This window comes from Bos grunniens, chromosome 9, assembly GCF_055505025.1.
Source record: "Bos grunniens cultivar Pamir isolate PY7600 chromosome 9, Bosgru_T2T1.0, whole genome shotgun sequence".
Taxonomy (NCBI): domain Eukaryota; kingdom Metazoa; phylum Chordata; class Mammalia; order Artiodactyla; family Bovidae; genus Bos; species Bos grunniens.
The window spans coordinates 62,308,523-62,328,886 of NC_141173.1; positions in this window are offsets into that span (position 1 = coordinate 62,308,523).

Genomic DNA, 20,364 nt, shown 5'->3' on the forward strand with positions numbered 1-20,364 from the left:
TTCACCAAACCCCAAACACAACCACTTTGTTCAGGGAGATACCATCTCAACTTCATTTTGCAGTTGAGAAAGCTTTGACCCAAGGTTACATAGCTAGTGAGTTGTAAGCTGAGAACCAAACATAGGTCTTTCACCTCCTTCACCTAATTTGTTGTTTAGTTGCTCAGTGGTGTCCAGCTCTTTGCAACCCCATGGACTGCAGCACACCAGGCTCTGCTGTCCTGATTGATGGTGTAGTAAGTACTTGCCGAAAGGCTCTGGTACAGCTCTTGTGGGGAGGGCTGCTTTCGTGCCAGGGTCCCAAACTGTTTAAGTTGTTTCTTCAGTGCTAACAGGTAATAGGTTATGAGCACCTCTCTCCAAAGTAAGATGAAGTTGGGAGCAGAAAAGTAAATATATTTTTAGGAACTTACTAAGTCACATTTAAACAGTGTTTAAATGTGAGTGACACAGAGGCAGAAGTTTAATAATCCTCATTAAGATGCTTAATTCCAAAGATGCAATTAAGAGGAAATAAGTGATTAAGTCACACACTGGGCCAGTGTTTTCCGACTGTCACATAGTTTGCTGTCAGCTCTCACACTTTGGCAGGTCCAGTATCAGCCTTGGTGAACCCAGATGTGCCAGTCTTTTCCCCAGACTCAGCTGTTAGGTGACCGCTGGGCCTTCCAGGCTTCTAAGACCATTTCACATTTCAAAAAAAATCGCTGCACAGATCTGGCGTTGCCAACTGTTTTGCCATGAAAGGATATTTACAAAAAACTGTTGCTGTTGTTCCATAAAGTAAAGGGAATCTTAATTCCCAAAAAGCAAGTAGGACATAAGTTCAAAGAAAAGACATGTAATTACATAAAACAGAGTTTGTTTTACAGACGTCTCACCACACTGTCCATTGGCTCTACATTTAACCCCAAACTGGTGAAAACTTTTTCATAGACCAGTGTTGGGGACTATTGCTTCAGTGAAATTCCAGGCAGGGGCTTGTAAGTGCAGGGGAAGAAGCTGTCTCAGATGGATAGCTGAAGGTCATTTTCATAGTAACTACCATCCACTTACATCACCATGATTGATTACATTGTGCTCTTGTGATCTAAGCTGCATAGGTGAACAAGGAAATTGTCTGAATGTTTGAAAATACTCAAATAGAATGAAACCCTCACCTCTTGGAGGTACAGAAATAAGCATAGCTGAATATAACAGAAAAACAGACTTTGGCTTTGACAGCACATCACACCAATAAGAGTCACCAACTTTCACCACTTTGAAGCTGGCACATGGACTATTTTCCCTTTAGATCGCTGCCACCAAAATGATCGTTTGAAACTGCAAACCTGCCTCTGTTGTTCCTCCCCAGTCAGAGCTCCCTGGCATCAGAGGCCCTCTGGGACCTTGTCTCTACCTGTATGTCCAGGTTTGGGTCTCAGCATAGTGTGGCTCCTGGCTGTCTCAGCTCTCTACCTCTCTCTACCCAGGAACCTCTGCTCATGGTGCTGTCAGAAAGCCCCAAGCTCCCTTACTTCCAGGATCAGGGAGGCCTTTACACCACAGGTGGCCTCTTGGCTGTCACCCTGTGTTGTGATGGTCTCCCCGGACTTCGAGAGTGGAGGGACTTGGTCATATATAACACATACATGACACAGGGCTTGGCAACAGTGAGCACTGGCAGTAATTAGGGGCCGAAGGTACACATGCCTTTCTGTTCATGCTACTAATACTCAGTCAATACTCAGTATTTAGTAATAATCCATAAGGGATAAGAATTTGTAGAAGAATATATATATATGTTGTGTTAGTTTCAGGTATATAGTACAGTGATTCAGTTGAAACTAACACAACATTGAAAATCAACTTACAATCCAGTTAAAAAAAAAAAAAAAAGTTGTGTTTATTCTTCTTGTCCTCAGTTAGCTGTATAGGAACAAAAACATTGTCCCCTTAGCCTTCTCATCATCACAGAAACATTGATAACATCTCTTGTTTCTTAAGAATTTCTTCACAGTCCGTCTCTGATGCATCTTGTATTTAATCCTGATTAGAAGTGTCTTGTCTGTTCTTGCCTTTTACACTGAAAATGAATACTTCTGAGGGAATCTTCCCAGCAGGAAGAATCTTAAGAACTGGTGCCCTGGTCTCCTCACTGTGATACACTCTGAGGGAGGTGTGAGCAAAGCAGTGTTTTTCATCACGTCTCATTTTTCAGTGCAGTTTCATGGAGCTTGCCACATCTGAAACTAGAAGGCTCCTTCTCCCCACCCACCTACTCCCACCCAACTTTTGATGTTTTCAAAGAGAAGTCATTGGGTAACAGCTGAGGCTTTTCAGTTAGTTTCAAAAATAAATACCAGTCCATGATCCCTTAGTGTGAACCGTGCTTCTAGCCATGTCTTTTAGAGTGAGAAAGGCAAGTGGAAGATACTCTTCTCCTTGCTACTATCGAATGCTGTCTTCCAGGATCTAAGGGAATAAGAATTCCCTGTTTGTGCTTCCCCTCTGAAGGCTGTCAGGGGAGTGTTGTGCAGTTTGAATCTGCAGCATAAACACACAGTGTGCTCAGACACACACTAAAGCTGAGGGCTGCCGAGACTCCAACTGCACACACAGCCAAAACTTTCCCATAATGAATCCTTAAAAATTCTGCCTGTGGGTAGAAACTATACACCCGGACGCATCACATACAATTAGGGTGATGCCAGAGGTGGGAGCTGGTCCAGGCCTTGGTGGATGGGTGGGATGAATTGGGGGCTTGTGGACAGAGAATGTGAGGGAGGGAAGGATGCTTTCCGGTGTGTCTAGAGCTTTTGTTCAGGACAGTGGTAGGAAATATGGCTATAATCACTCCATCCTGAGCTCAACTACCCCCCTACCCACCTCTGGCCCCTTGATCTCCTTCCAGCTAGCGACCCACTTCTTTGTTCCCCTTTCCCACAGAATCCCTAGAAGGAGGTGATGGTCCTTGCTCACGCCTTTCCACCCCATCTCTCTTGAAGCCGCTACCAACAGGCTCTCCTCCCTGCTGAGATTTCTCTGGTCACCAGCACCACTGCCTGTACAGGTCCCATCCACTCCTAACTGACCTGTCAGTGCCATCAACATTTCAGTTTCCCCCTGTTTTGTTTCATCCCTTCTTTTTAATGGAAAATTTCAAATTGATACACAAATATGGAAAATGATAACATGAACTCCCACCTACCCAGATTCAGCAACGATCAATCTGGCAGTTTCTTTTTATGAATATTTAGAGTGCACAAACCAGTCTCCCATCCTCCATTACACACGTGTGCATATGCAACACACACATATACACACACAATTATTTTTAAACAAGCCACAAACCACTCCCTCCTTAGGACTTCCCTGGTGGTCTAGTGGTTAAGACTCTGCTTCCACTGCAGGGGACGTGGTTCGATTCCTAAACTACTCCCTGCTTGTTGAACCCTTTCTGCCCTTGGTTTCCAGGCCATCATAGTCTCCTCGTTTGCTTTCCTTTGACCTTCCTGATCCCTCTTGTACCTTCTCAACCTCTACATGTGATACTGACCCAGGCTCAGTCCACTGGCCTCCGTCTATAGTCTATAAGGGATCGCTCCCACTCTCCAAACACTAGTGCCATCTACACACAAACAGCTTCCACATTTATTTCTAGCCCGGCCTCTTGTCAATTCTAGGCTCAGATATCCAGCTGACAACCTGACGTCTTCATGTGGCTATCTGATAGTCACCTCAGACTTATATACCCCAGACTGAACGTTCCTCCTCCTGTCAACTTCTGTTCCCACCTGCTTCTCATGGAGCCCAGTTCATGGCAACTGTCTTTCCAGTTGCTTCAGAATCATCCTGGATCCTTTTCTTTCTCTGACACGTCACATCCAATCCACCAGCAGATGCTAGCATCTTAACTGTAGTCAGAGTTTAATGATGTCTCCTATCTTTGGGAGACATGGATGGTTCAGTGGTAAAGAATCTGCCTGCCAGTGGGTTGGGAAGGTCCTCTGGAGGAGGGCATGGCTATGCATTCCAGTATTATTGCCTGGGAAATCCCATGGACAGAGGAGCCTGGCAGGCTACAGCCCATGGTGTTGCAAAGAATCGGACACAGCAACCAAACACCACCACCCTCCCTAAACCTCTCATTTCATCTCTTGCCTGGATGATTGCAGTAGCCTCCTAACTGGTCACTTAATTTTCACTCTCACTCATCCCCTACCCTATCCAGTCTCCCCACAGCTGTCTGTAGTATTTTTTAGAACATGTCACTTTACTAGTCACAGCCTTCGAGTGTCTTCCACCTCATTTGGGATTAAATCCTAAATGCACACCGTCATCCCCCAGGCCTATATAACCTGACCCTGAGGCCTCACTCTCTCGTGTCTTCTCTTCCTCCTTGTTCACTCTGCTCATCCATTCTGCCCCCCTACTGTTTCTCCAATTTGCCAAGCATACTCTGAATTTAAGGACTTGGAACTTTGTTTTCCCTCTACCTGTAGTGCCCTTCCCCTCTGTGTCTGTAAGGCTCATGCTCGCTCCCTTCATTCAAGTCTTTACAGACAAATGCCTCCTCATCCAGAAGGCCTTCCTCACCATCTCATCTAAAATGCCTCTCCTGGACTTCCCTGGTGGTCCGTTGATTAAGACTCCATGCTTCCAATGCAAGGAGTGTGGGTTCAATCCCTGGTTGGGGAACTAAGATCCCATTTGCCTCATGGTGTGCCCCAAAAAATAAAAAATAAGAAAATAAAATGCCTCTCCCATCACCTTGTACCTCCTTACCTGAATTAGTATTTTTTTTTACCAGCAAGTTATGATCTAACGTATATGTTTGCTTGTCCAGTACCTCGGTCAGTCTGGCACAAAGTATAGGAGTTCAATAAATATTTCTAGAATCTATAAATAAATTCAGGTTACATAGATAGGCTGGGGACAGATTATGAAGGGATTTGAAAGTCAGGCTAAGAAGTTAAGCTAAATTCAATCAACAGTAAAGAGCTATTGAAAGCTTTTAAACAAGAAAGTTTTTAAAAAATTAAAAAATAAGCAAGTGAGTTTTATGCTGAAATAAGCTGGTAATAATCTGCCAAAAGTGGCAGGAGACAGAAAAAACAAGATGGTAGGCCAGTTGGGAGGCTACAGTAGTAATCCAGGTGAGAGGTAAAGAATACAGAATAGGGTGGCATCTACCGAAGTTGAAGAGATGGGTGTGACAGGCATTCAAGAGGGAGATCGTTAGGATTCAGCAATAGTTGAGAAATCAAGTTTACCTTCAAGGGTTTGAGCCTAGTTGGGGGATAGTGGTGCCCTTAGCAAAAGCAGGGAAGTGAGAAGCAAGAGCTGAGTTGGACCTGGAATGCAGAAGGAGCCTCTAGGCATGATGAGTGGGAGGTGCTGTCAGGAGATTTAGATGGAATTGTCCAAAGAGAAGACAGAAATGTAGAACTGGAACTTGAACAAGCAGACCACTAGCAAGATTTAAATTCATCCACACAGTAGTAATGGTAGAAACAGTGGAGTAGAAGGCTTGGAGTACCAGAGGGTCAGAGTCCCCTGTGTTAGTGGGTAGAAGAAAAAGGAACTCAAGAATGTACAGCACACAGGAGACAAGAGAGAAAGAGAGAGAGATGTTTTGTTTTGTTTTCCCTTTGCCAAAAATATTTTTATTGAGCATTCAAAGATGAAAAATGCTAAAAGCCAAAGTAGTAGCCTTGGCTTTTTAATGTAGTTACAAATACTGCTTCTCTGAAACCTGGCCCTACTCCATTTAGCCCAGTCTCTGTGTGTGTGTGTGTGTGTGTGTGTGTGTGCACACTTGTGTGAGTTTTCTTAGAGCCTTCAGGCCTCTACAAGGAAGGCATAACAACCCACTCCAGTATCCTTGCCTGGAGAATCCCACGGACAGAGGAGCCACACTCAAGTCTCCTTAACAAGTCACACAAAACCTCCTGGTCCTGGCCTGGGAGAGAAATGTTTCTTGCTGGAAAAGGCAGAAGATAGTTCTGATTGCTCCAGGAAAGTCGTAAAGAGTCAAAGACTGAGAAAAAGTCCTTGAATTGGGTTTCCAGGTGACCTTCAGAAGGATGATGGTGATGGCTGGGATCAAGGGAAAAGCAAGAGAAAATAGGAGGAAATGGAGGTGGAGGGGGTTGGGGTTTAATCTGTGTCAACAGATGGGCTTCCCTAGTGGCTCAGACTCTAAAGAATCTGCCTGCAATGTGGGAGACCTGGGTTCGAAACCTAGGATGGGAAGATCCCCTGGAGAAGGGAACTGTTACACACTCCAGTATTCTGGCCTGGAGGATCCTCATGGACGAGGGACCCTGGAGGGCTACCGTCCATGGGGTCGCAAAGAGTCAGACACAACTGAGCAACTTGCACTCTATGTCAACAGATAAATTACCATTCCAAGGGGTCGTGGTTACACAGGGTGCGTTCAGTTTGTGATGATACGTTTAGTGGACTCAAGCATCTGACATACATAAAGGCAGACACTTACTGCCACGTGCTAAAGCCCTCCCAGGAGCCCCTTTTGATTAGTTAGCCACAGCAGCTGTGTGCCTGGTAACACCACGGGCTCTCTGTCCAGGCTGAGCAATCATGCTGCATAGCTGGTCTCTCCCAGTCTCCATAGTAGAGCATCGTACATCACAGTCCTTGATGCTGATCATTGTGCTTTTGCCTGCAGGAGCCCAGAAGCAACTCTCATCTGAAGGCTACAGTCCAGGCCCCACCTGGTCATCCTGGGGGCCAAGAGGGTCCACACTGCTATAGCATACTTAGAATCCCCCTGGCCACACAGCAGGGTGTCTTGAAACAGTGGTTGGGAAGCTCTCACCATGACTGATCATCTATTGTGATAGTTTTTATTTTAGGTGCAAGGAGATTGCTTTAAAAATGTACATTAGGACTTCTCATTATTTGGAAATAATCGACTTAAAAATAATCCTATTGGATTCAAAGTTCATTTGTTTTATCATAAGAAATCGCAGCAAGAAATCACAAGACATTTATACGTAGAACTGAAAAGAGAAAACATTATTTGGTTCTTTAAATATAATTTCAGCTGTTGACATTTTGAAAGGTTCCCAGAAAATGGTTGTAATTTTTTAATTTCTAACATGTGCAGTTTCTTGTTGATAGGGACTCCCCCCAAAATTGAAGAGATTACCATTAAAAAGTTTTGATCAGGATTTGAGGACAGCATTTGTAATGTAAAAACTGATGTAAAAAAGTCATGTCCTTGGAAGAAAGTTCCTATTTCTCATTTAACATTTTGAAAAGATTTTATTTTGAAGTTTAATACAAATCTCCATTTTCCCTGGGACTTTGTGTTTTACTTTTCTTTAAATCACAATTTCATAATATAAAAAATATAATAGACTTTTCCCCCCAAGACACCCTAAATCTCTAGTTTACCCCAGGGTGTCGTTCAAAGATTGTTATTTTCTGAGTTTGCCATGATGGGAAAAGAGCTAAGGAGTGTCGTTCTGATGACCCAGGGTTAGAGATTAACAAGGTGAAAACAGAAAGTTAAAAGGGTGAAGAATTTTACCCCAGACTGGGTAGGAAATCAAGTAAAAGTCAGAAGGGGTTGATGGCCTGGGAAATGGCAAAGAGGAAAGGGACTAAATTCCAGGATTGTGGAGAGCTGGCTCGAAAAAGCTAAGAAAGAAGGGAACTGGGAATGACAGGGCACTGTTTTCCACATCTCTTACTCTGTATTTCCTTTGCTGCCTCATCCCAGTATCAGGACTTTTCCTGTTATACAGTAACAGAAAACCAAACTTATCTACGCTAGATAACTGAAGTCTCCAAGGCATGCTTGACTTCAGGAGTGGCTTGATCTAGGAACTTCCCATCCCTCAACTCCTAGCATCATTGGGCTTCATATGGTAGCCCATGGTTTCTCAAGAATCACATCTTAGTTTACATCCATCATAAAGAACAAGTATCTCTCTACCAACAGTGCCAGCCAAAGTTTTGTTACATCCTATTTAATCTGGTTGGTCATTTGCTCATTCCTGAGCTGGTCTCTGTGGCCAGGGAATGTAATGCCCTCTTTTGGCTGGTGCCCATCACTGTAGTTGAGAATGGAACCAACTTTCCCAATATTTTTGTTTCCTCACTTTTATTTTTATTGTTATTATTTGGCAGTTACCTGAGCTTTACTCATTCAGTAGAGATAGTTCAAATGTTAACTAACTGGTTAGTTAGGCAAGGGTGCTGACCAATCAGATCAGCTCTGCAGCAGCATACCCTGAGGCTCCCTGCCAAGCCTCAGATGTTAAACCTCCCTGGTTGCTAGGTTTGGGTGAGGTCTGGGGATTCCAACCCACTCCAGTATTTTTGTCTGGAGAATTCCATGGACAGAGGAGCCTGGGGGGCCTACAGTGCATGGAGTCACAAAGAGTCAGACACTACTGAATGACTAACACTTGGGGACTCCAAGCAAGAGGTAGGATAGCTGGGAGGGGAAAGACTTGCAGGGGGTAGGTGGGGAAGTGGCTATTTCCCAACTAGTATTCAAGTAATATAGCTTTCAGTATTTACAGGTGGTGTTACCATACCATGAATATTGGCACTGCTTGTATTCCAACTATTTCTGTATGTGTTTAATCCTTTCCACTGCCATAGATAGACCATCCTCCTAAAGGCTGGGGAGAGAACTTGTTTCTGAATCTCCTGTAGCACCCAGCAAGGTACATTTACCCATTCATTTATTCACTCAACAAGCTTTTCTTGAGCCCAACAAATAGTAGGTCCTGAATAATTTCATTTGAATGAATGCAGTGGTCTCCTTTAAAGGGGTTGCATAGGAAGTATTACATCTGGGGAAAGATAACGTTTCATATAAGGAGAACAAGTAAGTGGAAAATTTGAGGAAACTTAAGAGTTTATGATAATAGCAACACTCAACTTTCCTAGGAACAGTAACAGAGGTTTTCCCAAAGCTTGTCCTGGTTACAAATATATTACCCCAGATATATTGTTGATGGGAGCCAGTGGAGGGGGCTGGTGGTGGGGTGGGCAGGGCTGGAGGGAGCCCACTGAGGTGTGGGCAGAAAGGAAGACACTGCCCTGGGGTGAGGACCCAGATGCTGTTCACATGGCAGGAACAAAGCAATGACATGCAGGAGGCTGGCTGGATGACATCTGACTAGGGGGAAGTGACTACCTGAACTCTGAACACTTCCTGGGATCTTCCCAGGAAAAAAACAAGAACCTGAATGTGAGCTGGAAGTTGCCTTCAAACATATCTGGTCCCGTTTTAGAAATAAGCAAAGTGAGACCCAACGTCTAACGTGACTTTAACAAGGTTACACAGCTGGCTCCCTGACTTCTTAATTCCCAGCTCACTTGGCATTTCTCCCCGTGGAGATAAAAACAGGCATGAAAGAAAGTTGATTCCAATTAGGCAGACGATGTGACCTTTCACAAAGCCTATACAGAGCCCAGAGGTGACTGTCCTTGACCCTCTTCTCATCCTGGAGCTTGAGCAACCTGGGATACCCGTGTGCTTGTAGGCAGCTTTGATGCACACACCCACCTCCAAGGCTTAGCTGTTCATCCAAGGTCAAGCAAAGACCGCAGGCACCGCTGACAGGAGTTGCGTAACCCACACGCACACGTCTACTTACAAAAGTTTGATTTTGATTGCCATAGAAGGCAAAACATCTTAAAATGAAGTTGAGCTATCTTTGGGTAGAATGCAAAACCGCCCATGGGTATATCACATCAGAAACGATGTGTGATTTCTTCCAGTCCTTCAACTCAAAAAAGATTAACAGATTTAACTGATGCGTTCTAAAAATAAATAAATAAATGAAATCTGCTTTCAGCTTGAAACCAAGTATGGGAGTTTCAGGGTCTCTTTTGTGCGGGGGGAGGGGGAGCATTCAGAGGACGTTGAGGTAAGGGACAGTGGGGAAAAAAATTTTTTTTCAGCATAAAGACTGAGTTATAATGAGACTGTTTTAGCTCTGAGCATTTTCTGCTGGGAATAACAAGATTTACTAAAGGTCACAGAAACAAGGTTGGCTTGGAAAAAATTATGAATGGTGGTTAGATCATCACACATATGCCCGAGGAGATTTCTTCTTTTGAGTTGAGAAGCAATACTCCTTTTCTAAACCTGTCATTTAAATAATAAAACAAGTCAAACCAAGAGCTGACCTGACTCAGGACCCAGACTTGGAGGCGCAACATCTGCCTTGGGAGGTAACCACCTATGGATGCAAACCCCGGGGGGGCTTGGACCCAAGTGGGCAGTTTCAAGGCTCCCCTGCCAGTCCCCAGGTTCCAGAGCCTCAGGCAGAGGAGGTGGCCCTGTTGTCTGTGTCACGCAATGTCACTCTGGTAGCCAGTGACATGTCAGCTCCCCCTTCTTTGGGACCACAGCTGAGCTTTATTACATAACAGGGTTTTCTGTATAGAAGCAAAATGTCCTTCACAGGTCATCCACTATAAAAATAGACAAATTACTAAATTAATTTTGTTGTATAAGTACCCCCTTACCCCCACCCTTTGGAGTGAAAGTTTATTCTTTTAGTTCTCTTTTGTCTTTTTTTGAAAAGAGATTTAATGTGTTACTGTGGTGCAGAAAATCAATGCTTCGAAATCAATGGTAATTTTTCAGGCTGTTTAAAATTATTCACATGACTGGCTAAGCCTGCTGCTGATAGAAAAACAGAGTTTTGTTGCAGAGGAAATCTTCAAGTTTGAAACATCGCTACTGTGTGTCTTGATGTGACTTTCTTCTTAGAACTTGAATATTTATTCCACGGCAGTAAATGATTCAGTTCAGGCAGTGGCCCTTTAATCCTTTATGCACTGGAGGCTCTGGTGTGTGTAAATCTGAACTAGAGGTCCACTTGGCCCTGAGGAGCTTACAAAAATGAATGTGTATAGTGAGGACGTGGAGAAAAGGAGCCCTCGTGCACTGTTGGTGGGAATGTAAATTGGTGTCGCCGGCATGGTAGAAAACAGTATGGAGTTTCCTCAAAAAAACTAAAAATAGAAAAACCCTATCATCCAGTAATTTCACTCCTGGGCATATATCCTAAAATAACAAAAAATAAGTAAAAAAGATATATGCATCCCAATCCCAATGTGCACAGAAACACTATTTACAGTAGCCAAGACATGGAAGCCACCTAAGTGTCTATTAACAGATGAATGGATAAAGAAGATGTGGTGTCTATATACAATGGAACACTACTCAGCCATTAAAAAGATGAGATGTTGTCATCTGCAACACCATGGATGGATTTGGAGGGTATTATGCTGTGTGATGGCACCCCACTCCAGTACTCTTGCCTGGACAATCCCATGGACGGAGGAGCCTGGTAGGCTGCAGTCCATGGGGTCGCTGAGTCGGACACAACTGAGTGACTTCACTTTCACTTTTCACTTTCATGTATTGGAGAAGGAAATGTCAACCCACTCCAGTATTCTTGCCTGGAAAATCCCAGGGACGGAGGAGCCTATGGGGTCCCACAGAGTCGGACACGACTGAAGCGACTTAGCAGCAGCAGCATGCTGTGTGAAATAAGCTAGCAGAGAAAGACAAATACTGTGTGTTATCACTTATATGTGACATCTTAAAGCAAAATAGTGAACATTACAAAAAAGTAACAAACTCCCAGATATAGAGAACTCTTGGTTACCAGTGGAGAGAGAGGAAGGTAGGGAATTCAGAGGTACCCACTACTATGTATAAAATAAATCAATTATAAAGATACAATATGGGGAATATAGCCAATATTTTATAATAACTATAGATGGAATACCTGCCTTAAGAATTGTGTACCACTGTGTAGTACATTTGAAACTCATATACTATTATAAATCAGCTCTACCTTAATAAGGAAAATAACAAATTTTATTTAAAAAGTGAATGTGTCTTAGGGTTGAGGGTTGGGGTAGGGGTAGACAGCTACTATATATTGCACAGTTGAGTGATGACACAGGCAGAAGCAGCGTGAGCCATGAGGGTACACATTGCTGTGGAGGTTTAAGAGAGGCTGAGGGTCTCTGGGTTGGCTCTGGGAAGCTGCTTCCCGGTGGAAAGGCCGTAATCTAGAGTGAACGCTGATGAGAAGTTTCTAGTGAGTTTTGGGCTTCCCAGGTAGAGAATCCTCCTGCCAATGCAGGAGACACGGATTCGATCCCTGGGTTGGGAAGATCCCCTGGAGGAGGAAATGGCAACCCACTCCAGTCTTCTTGCCTGGAGAATCCCATGGACAGAGGATCTGGTGGGCTACAGTCCATGGGGTACAAAAGAGTCAGACACAATTTGGTGACTAAACAACAACAACAAAACCCACATCTAACCCACGATTGAACCCTGACAGCAGCTGTGGGAAATTGTTATCATCACTCCCATTGCTCAGGGGAGCAGACTCAGAGAAATTGAGTGACTTGACCAAGCTCATGTGATCCAGAGGAGGTCTAGCTGGGACTTGACTCCTCATTCTTTTTTTGCACATGGCCTTGTGGTGGCATTCAATGTGGGTCTTCACAGTGATGTGTACTCTGGTCACTTCAGATTTTGCTGGTGAAAAAAGTTGCATTTTAGGGGGACTCATGACTGCATGAGCGAAGGCATGTGGCCAGAGAACCTGATTTCCACAAGTTCAGGGCCAGCCTTAGAGCCATAGTGAAAGTGAAAGTGTTAGCCACTGTCACAGCTGACACTTTGCAACCCCAGGGACTCTGTCCATGGAGCCGTAGGTGGACCTTAAAAAACAAAAGACACAATTCTTCTGGAACTTGCCCTGCAGTTGAGAAGACAAGGTGCCCAACAGGAAATCCCTAGAAAATGATTTGTGGCAATATGTAAGCAGAAAGAGTATTGATTTACATCTGCCACCAACTCCAGTAGTCCTGGAGGGAAGCAGGGCCTTCCCCTGAGAGGCCAGAATCCTGCTGATGCTACAGCAAACCTCAGTCCCAAATACCAGTGCCGAGCAGATGGCGGGACCTTGTCCTGTCTGTCTACACGGTGGCTCCTCAGTCCTGGGCAGCCGTCAGACGGGGATCCACTCCCAGGACCTCCTCCTCCACTCTGACGTGGGCCCACCATCATACCCATCAAGAGGGGGTCATTTATAGGACCCTGGTCACCCATTCTGTGCCTCTGTGGGCCTTAGGAAGACTGCCTCCTGGGACCTCTCTGGTAGTCCCAGGTAAGACTGTGCTTCCAGTGTAAGGGGGCATGAGTTCAGTATCTAGTTGGAGAACTAAGATCTTACATGTCGCATGGCATGCCAAAATAAAATAAAATACTTTAAAATTTTTGATTTATTTTTTATCTATTGGTGATACAGTAAGGTATGTGAAATCTTAGTTCCCTGACCAGGGATTGAACCAGCACCCCCTGCCTTGGAAGCACAGAGTCTTAGCCACTGGCCCACCAGGGAAGTCCCTAATAAAATACTTAAAAAAAAAAAAAGAAAAGAAAAACTGCCTCCCTGTAGAGTTTGCAAAGCCAAGAGTGCAACACTGGCTCTCAGAGTCTCTCCCACTCTGGCAGGCCACCAACAATGGGGTGGCCTGGTTCCCCCCTTCTCAGCTCTCCCTGGAATCAGCCAATACCCTGGAAAGCAGCTCACTGTTTTAGCTACCCTAGGAGAAATGAGAAAACCCAACCCTTCCACATCCCAGCTAAGAATTTGGATTAGACTGATACCTAAAACCTCCACTTCTGGTGACCACCCTGAAGAGTGCATCTGGAGTGCTGGGGAAGGAAAAGGTGGCAACCAAACAGATGGAGACCAGGAGCCAGCCCCCACCCACCCCCAGAATCATTTCAGCTGCACCAAATCACAGCGCAGCCGGTGGGCAATAAATCACACTCGGGTGAATGAACCTGAACGAAATCCGTCACCAACACTGTCACTAAACACACTCTCGATGCACGTTGCTCAAATAAATTATCAGAAGCAGACAAGACATCCAGGAAAACATCAGTGATGCGCTCCAGCTCAGACAGTCTCTGGAGGCAACTGGGACTGTGAGTTCTGGAGAAAACCAGTTCCTTCTATCCTGCTCCCTGGAGACCACCTTCCTCCTTCATGCCCCAGGATTATATTACTTTATCTGCAGAAACATTCCTGAGAAGTCAATAATTTGAATTTTAATAAAACCAATCACTTATAATGTGTTTATAATGTTTTCAGAGAGAACTCAATATTTAGCCAGTTTCAGTGAAGAATATTCTCCTTGGAAGGACTTTTTTCAACTTCTAAGCCAGGATCTTAACCTGGAGTCTATAAATGAGCTCCAAAGATCCCTGGTTTCCAGGGAAATTATAGGAAAAATTATAGCAAAATTTGTGTATAGGTACATTATTTCTGGAACGAGAGTTCAGAGATTCTACCTAATTAATACTCGAAGAGTTCTACAATCCAAAAAGCTTAAGGACTGAAGCAGTCTGGGCACAAGTTTGGGGTATTCGTGCATACCTGTCCCAGTGGTCATGTAACTGTCCCCTTACATGGGTGACTGACAAAATATCCTCCCTTATGCTTGGCACCTAACAAGTTGTCAGACCTGTTTGTGTGTATTTGTAAAGATGACAGAGAAGCAATCCTGGGTACAAAGCTGACTCTGTCTCCTGTTTCCAAACGGAAGAGCAACCCACACACATCACTTAGGGTTACACCACTCAGCAACCCTGTTGGATGTGGAGGTGATGTGTCTGACACACAGCTACAGCGTGGCTGGTTTAAAACTGCTGTCCCGGAACCAGCCAGTGATGGGTTTTCCTAGAGGACGTGGTCCAGGATCGCCCTGTGCTGAAGAGTCTTTTAGACTCCAGCTTGGCTAATCCTGTTGCAGGGCTGCAGCCCCTTTTCTCCCCGCTTTTCCCCTCCATTTTGCTTCTTCCGTGCAAGGAATGGCATATTCAGCAAGGCGGAAGGCATCCTGTGACTGGCATCTTTGCTGGGCGTTGTTGTTAAGTGCGTGCGGACCGCTAGACTTTGGCATCACGCTGGCTCCTAAAGGAGTATTAACTGGGCAACAAATGTTGAAGCTGATATCATGATGGCTGTCATGTAGAAAATGGGGGAGGAGGGTGATTTATTTATAGGCGTCCAAATGATTCCTCACTGGGACTTCAGGGTTATTGTTCTTTTGCCTTCCAGGCCAAGTGCTTGTTTGTGAGCTTTGTCCCCAAGGAGCTAGGGGACGTGAGGGGCGGAGCCAAAGGCCCCAGGAGCCACCCGGGTTGCTGGACCCTATTCCTAGCGCATGAAAAATGGAGGCTCCTTCATTTCCCTTGATTCTAAGGGGTATTGGGCCAGGGCTGGCCTCCAACACCCAACTGTGAAGGTTGGGTTGAGTCCGTGACAGCATCCTGCACCCGGAAGACTTCCATTGCTGTCCCTTCCTGTCCATCCCAAGAGGGACGGACAAGATGAGCCTGGCACACCGGCCACGTCTGCAATGACTTGTGAGGAGGCACTTGGTCCTCTCCACCCGCCCCCGACCCCCTTCTACGTGATCAGATGCCGCCCAGAAGACTATAACCAGTGTCTCAGTGACCCAGAAACTCAGAGAGCAGTCTTGATGGAGCTAACCAGGCTTCGTTGGTATCTTCCAGACAACCCCACACACAAAGCTTTTCCCTTACCAACGCACAGGCTACGGTGCTTTGTGATGATGTCAGAGATTTAAAAATGTCAAAGAGATACAGGCTGTAAATGTCACCACAGTGATTTTGTCATTTTGCAGAGAAAAGAAAGCCAGCTTCAGGGCCACCCCTTTCAGAATAGACCAAGCTGCAGGCCCCAGCCCCCTCCTTTCACAACCCCTTCCTACCACACCCCCATCCTATTCATATTCCGATCTTCCACACACTTGAAAAGATGTTATTTCAAATGTTCCTACCAAAGAGAATATCTTCCTCGGGCTTTCAGAGCCTGCCGTCAAAGGACTTAATCTGCATTGGGGGCTGGTGGCTGCAGATGTGAGTGATGGAGGCGACAAAATCATACACAATGTGGCAGAGCTGGGGGGGAGGGGAGCCAGGAAGGCGGACTCTTCCTTCAGCTTCAAAGCCACCTGGGCCGGCCATGGGGGGCCAGTCAGGGCAGCCGGTTGGTCCTAGGTGTCACAGCCCCAGAGAAGGGAAGATCCCACTCTCCTGACCCTGGGCAGGGCCCCGGCCCTGTCCCACCCAGCTTTTCAGAGCAGTGCATGTATCTGCAGAGGGGGACAGGGACAGGAGGGTCAGGGTGGCAGTGGCAATAAGACCAGATACAAGAGCTTGCTCAGGCTTTGCTAATTCAGGGCTCAAGGTCAATCAAGCAAGATTAAGACAAAGGTTTCCCTTGCATGCAGGGGGTGGGAGTCGGTTTGCTGACAAAATAATCAAATAACGAGAATTGATGGAGAAATTTAAAAAATAATCTGAGAACACTAACTCAGTCATTCTTTTGAGAGTATTTGCTGATGATCTACTGTGTGTTAGTTGATGAGGGTAGCAACACATCCCTGTTGATAAGAAGGGAGGGAGGCAGACAAATGAACAAGCAAACACCTTGCTGAGTGCTTTAACACTGCAGGGGGATAGTCTGGGGTGTTGAGGAGGCTGGTGGGGCAGGGTGCTTACATTGGACTTGGGGAGTGGGGAATCTTGGCATCTCCTCAGGGGATGCTGAGTTGAAACCTCAGACCTGAAAGCTGTAAAGAGGTGATTTGGAAAAATCATGCTTGGCTGAAACCTGGGAAATGAATGGTACTATCAAGAAAGGAGGTGGGGAGACCTTGGAAAGACACGTGGCACTTTCCGCCCCGGCAGCGGTGAGGTCAGAAGAGGCCTGTGTTTCTGGGTCGGTGGTGGCGGGCTCCTGATAAGGGGAGCCTGTGGATGGCATGACTGTGAGGGGAAGACAATGGCTGTAACCCAGGACTGGGCTTCTTAGAAAGGGCTGCAAGGGTAGGGAGGGAACAGAACTTGAGTTTAGTGATGGGCTAATTCAAGATGCTTCTGGAATACAGAGAGGAGGGTCTGGCTGGACATGGGGAGGGGAGCCTAAAGGAGGAGGCCGGGCTGGAGATGAGGTCTGGGAGGTCCTCCCTCGAGTGGCTGGAGACTTTGAAGATTACAGACTTTCCTAAGTATTGTATTGGCCAAAAATTTCATTTGGTTTTTTTTCTGTAGGCTGCACAGAAAAATCCGAATGAACTTTTTGGTCAACACAATATTTTGGCAGCATCCTTCCCTGTCAAGAATTTGGTGCTAATTACAGATACCAGCAGGCCTCATTTACATATTAACAACTAAATGTACTAATTACAAATGAGCTTTATCTATTCATTAAAACAAGCCCAGGAGGCTTTTTTCACCTAGAAAGTCTATGATAGCATTCAGTTAAATTACCATGTGTGCACCTGGAAAAAAATGCCAGCAGCATACGTTCTATGCCCTTGCAGCAATCAGACTGGCAGAGCAGAGGCTTCAGTGGATTTAAAACCAAAGAGGGGATTCCATTTTGTAGCCTCAGAAAGCCAAGGCATGCATGTGGCTAAGAGTAGTTTCCAGTGTAGTTACAGGGGGAATCCAAAATTGTTCTAGTTTTTAAAAAAGTTTTGTGTAGCTTCTTCTACTGGAGGAAGCATCCCGTAATCGTCTCCAAGAGGCCTTCTGAAGGCAAAGGGATTTTTCAGGCGGAGAATAAATGAGAAGCCCCTACATGCCACCTGGGCAGCCGCCTAGAGAGCAGCATCTCCCACCCTAGCAGGAGAGGGAGGGTCCAGAAGGAAAGAGGGCTTGGCAGAAAGTGTCCCACAGAAGGCTTGTTTTGCTGGAAGGTATTAAGGAAACTAGTGTTCAACCAAAGAGGCTGGGGATGAATCAGTGATTTAATAATACACACGTGCTCAGTTGTGTCCAACTCTTTGCAACCCCCTGGACTGTGGCCCACCAGGCTCCTCTGTCCATGGGATTCTCCAGGCAAGAGTACTGGAGCAGATAACCATTTCCTACTCTAGGGGATCTTCCTGACCCAGGATCAAACCTGCCTCTCTTACACCTCCTGCATTGGCAGGTGAATTCTTTAGTTAATGGGAAAACCAAGCCAACTGGCCATGACTAACTCCAAGAAAACCAAAAGCGAAATAAAAGAAAACGTCGTTCTAGTTTACAAAGTGGCTCAGCTGTGCTGGAAACATTGAACTAGTCACTGGTTTAGCTAAAAACGTGACATCACTATATTCAAGAAATGGAGAGGAGTCAGATTATGTGTTTGGGAGGGATGGTGTTACTGACCAGGGTTCTTGGTCTCCTTAATCAATAGACAAAGAGGCCAGACATGAAATCCAGGCAAGGCTTTTTGGGGGCCCAGCAGCAGCATCAGAGAAGGCGATGGCACCCCACTCCAGTACTCTTGCCTGGAAAATCCCATGGGCGGAGGAGCCTGGTAGGCAGGCTGCAGTCCATGGAGTCGCTAAGAGTCGGACACGACTGAGCAACTTCACTTTCACTTTTCACTTTCATGCACTGGAGAAGGAAACGGCAACCCACTCCAGTGTTCTTGCCTGGAGAATCCCAGGGGTGGGGGAGCCTGGTGGGCTGCCGTCTCTGGGGTCGCACAGAGTTGGATATGACTGAAGCGACTTAGCAGCAGCACAGCAGCATGGGGTGGGGTGGGGGACTACTCCCTTACATGCCTTGAGGGTAAGGGTGTGTCCAGGGGTTGGGCTGGAGGGGTGGCTTCGGTGGTTTGCCCACCCTCTTGGTGGTGGTGTGTGCAGAGCCATGTGCAATACCCTGTTCTTGCTCCAGGCTCTTCAGAAGTAGCAGTTGGGGTTTTTTTTGTCTCTTTGTATCTTTTTGTCCATAATTTGCCCCAACTGTGCATGCCCATGCAAGCAGTTATTTTTGATCCCTTACAGTTTCTTTGTATTTTGTTCCTCGAGGACATGTTTGTCCAGGTGCACACATTGCCTCAAAAGGTCCCAGGTCCCAGGTCCCAGGCTGTCTCAGTGGCACAACCTTCCACAAAGAATCTAACACTGAAGAAAATGAAAAAACGGACTTTCCTGGTAGTCCAGTGGCCAAGACGCCGCACTCCCGATGCAGGGGGCCTGGGTTCAATCATTGGTTGGGGAACTAAATCCCACATACTCTGCAACTAAGACCCAACGCAGTCAAATAAAATAAATATTAAAAAAGAAAAAAAAAAAAGCATACTATGTATGCTGCCTGCAAACAGGGAGGTGGAGAGCAGAAGAGGGAGGAACTGTATTTGTTGTGTATGAGGAATGAGAGCTGGAGGGAGGCAGAGGGAGTGGGACAACTATTTTCTATCATATACCTAGTGTCCATGTTTGGCTTTCCTAATCTATGGAGATGTGCCACTTTGATTAAAAATAAAACTATATTTTAAAGGACCCTGGATCACATGGAAGATGAGTCTGTTTTGCTTCCATTGCTAAGGAAAGGCATGAACAGCAACAAAAAATATTGCCTCGAGTCTCCTCAATTCTGCGAAGCAGAGATGTGGCAGCGGGTATGTGAGCACAGAGGCCCCGGCGGGCATTCTGGGAGGGAGGTGGCGGCATTGGCAGGTCTGAAAGGCGATCCCGCTGTGGCGCTTGCTGGGCTCAACATATTGTGGGGCTTCCCATCGCCTTCTTGAGAAAACCCCGATTCTGGTCCAGACCTCACCTTCTCCTGAGGCCTTTACTGACCCCTCCTTCCGTGGGCTCCCAGCACAGCCTGTGTCCATCTCTCTCATTAACTAGAACCGCTTCTCCCCCTCTTCATGGGCCCCTCTTGGCAGGAGCTGTGTCCTATACAAGTTGCACAAAAGAATTCGACCCCTCTGGGAACCCTCTAAAGGCTGAGCACAAATCCTCCAGGGTCTTCCCTTCTCCCCCTCTGCCCAGTTCCTTTCAACATCCAGGCCACTGTCCTCACCAGAAGCTCACTAACCCTCTGTCCCGCCCTCGCCCGCAGGAAAGAGAGAAACCCAGGGACTGATGGAGAGTCAGAGGCATCTCAAAGAGGATGGAGGGAAAGTTGAAATTGGGTTTGGTCACAAGTTTCGAGCCCAGACACCAGCCTAGAGCGGACTCTGAAGGCCTGGCTGTGCAGCCCCTGCTCAGGAGTCTCTCATGTTGCAGGCCCTTGTGGTCCCCGAGCCCTTCCAGGAAGGGCCTTACATCTCACCCATCAGCATCTCAGTCCAAGGGACAAGCCAGAGATGAGTTCTGTCCCTCACCCCCAGCCCTGCGTGCAGCACCTGGGGAAAGCTTTGTCTTTCCCTTTGTCTGGCCTAGAGGGCCCATGCATGGGGTGGGGTCCCCCTCTCCTCGCAGTGGGAACACCCACCCCAACCCTTTCTCTCAGTTTCCCGATGGGGA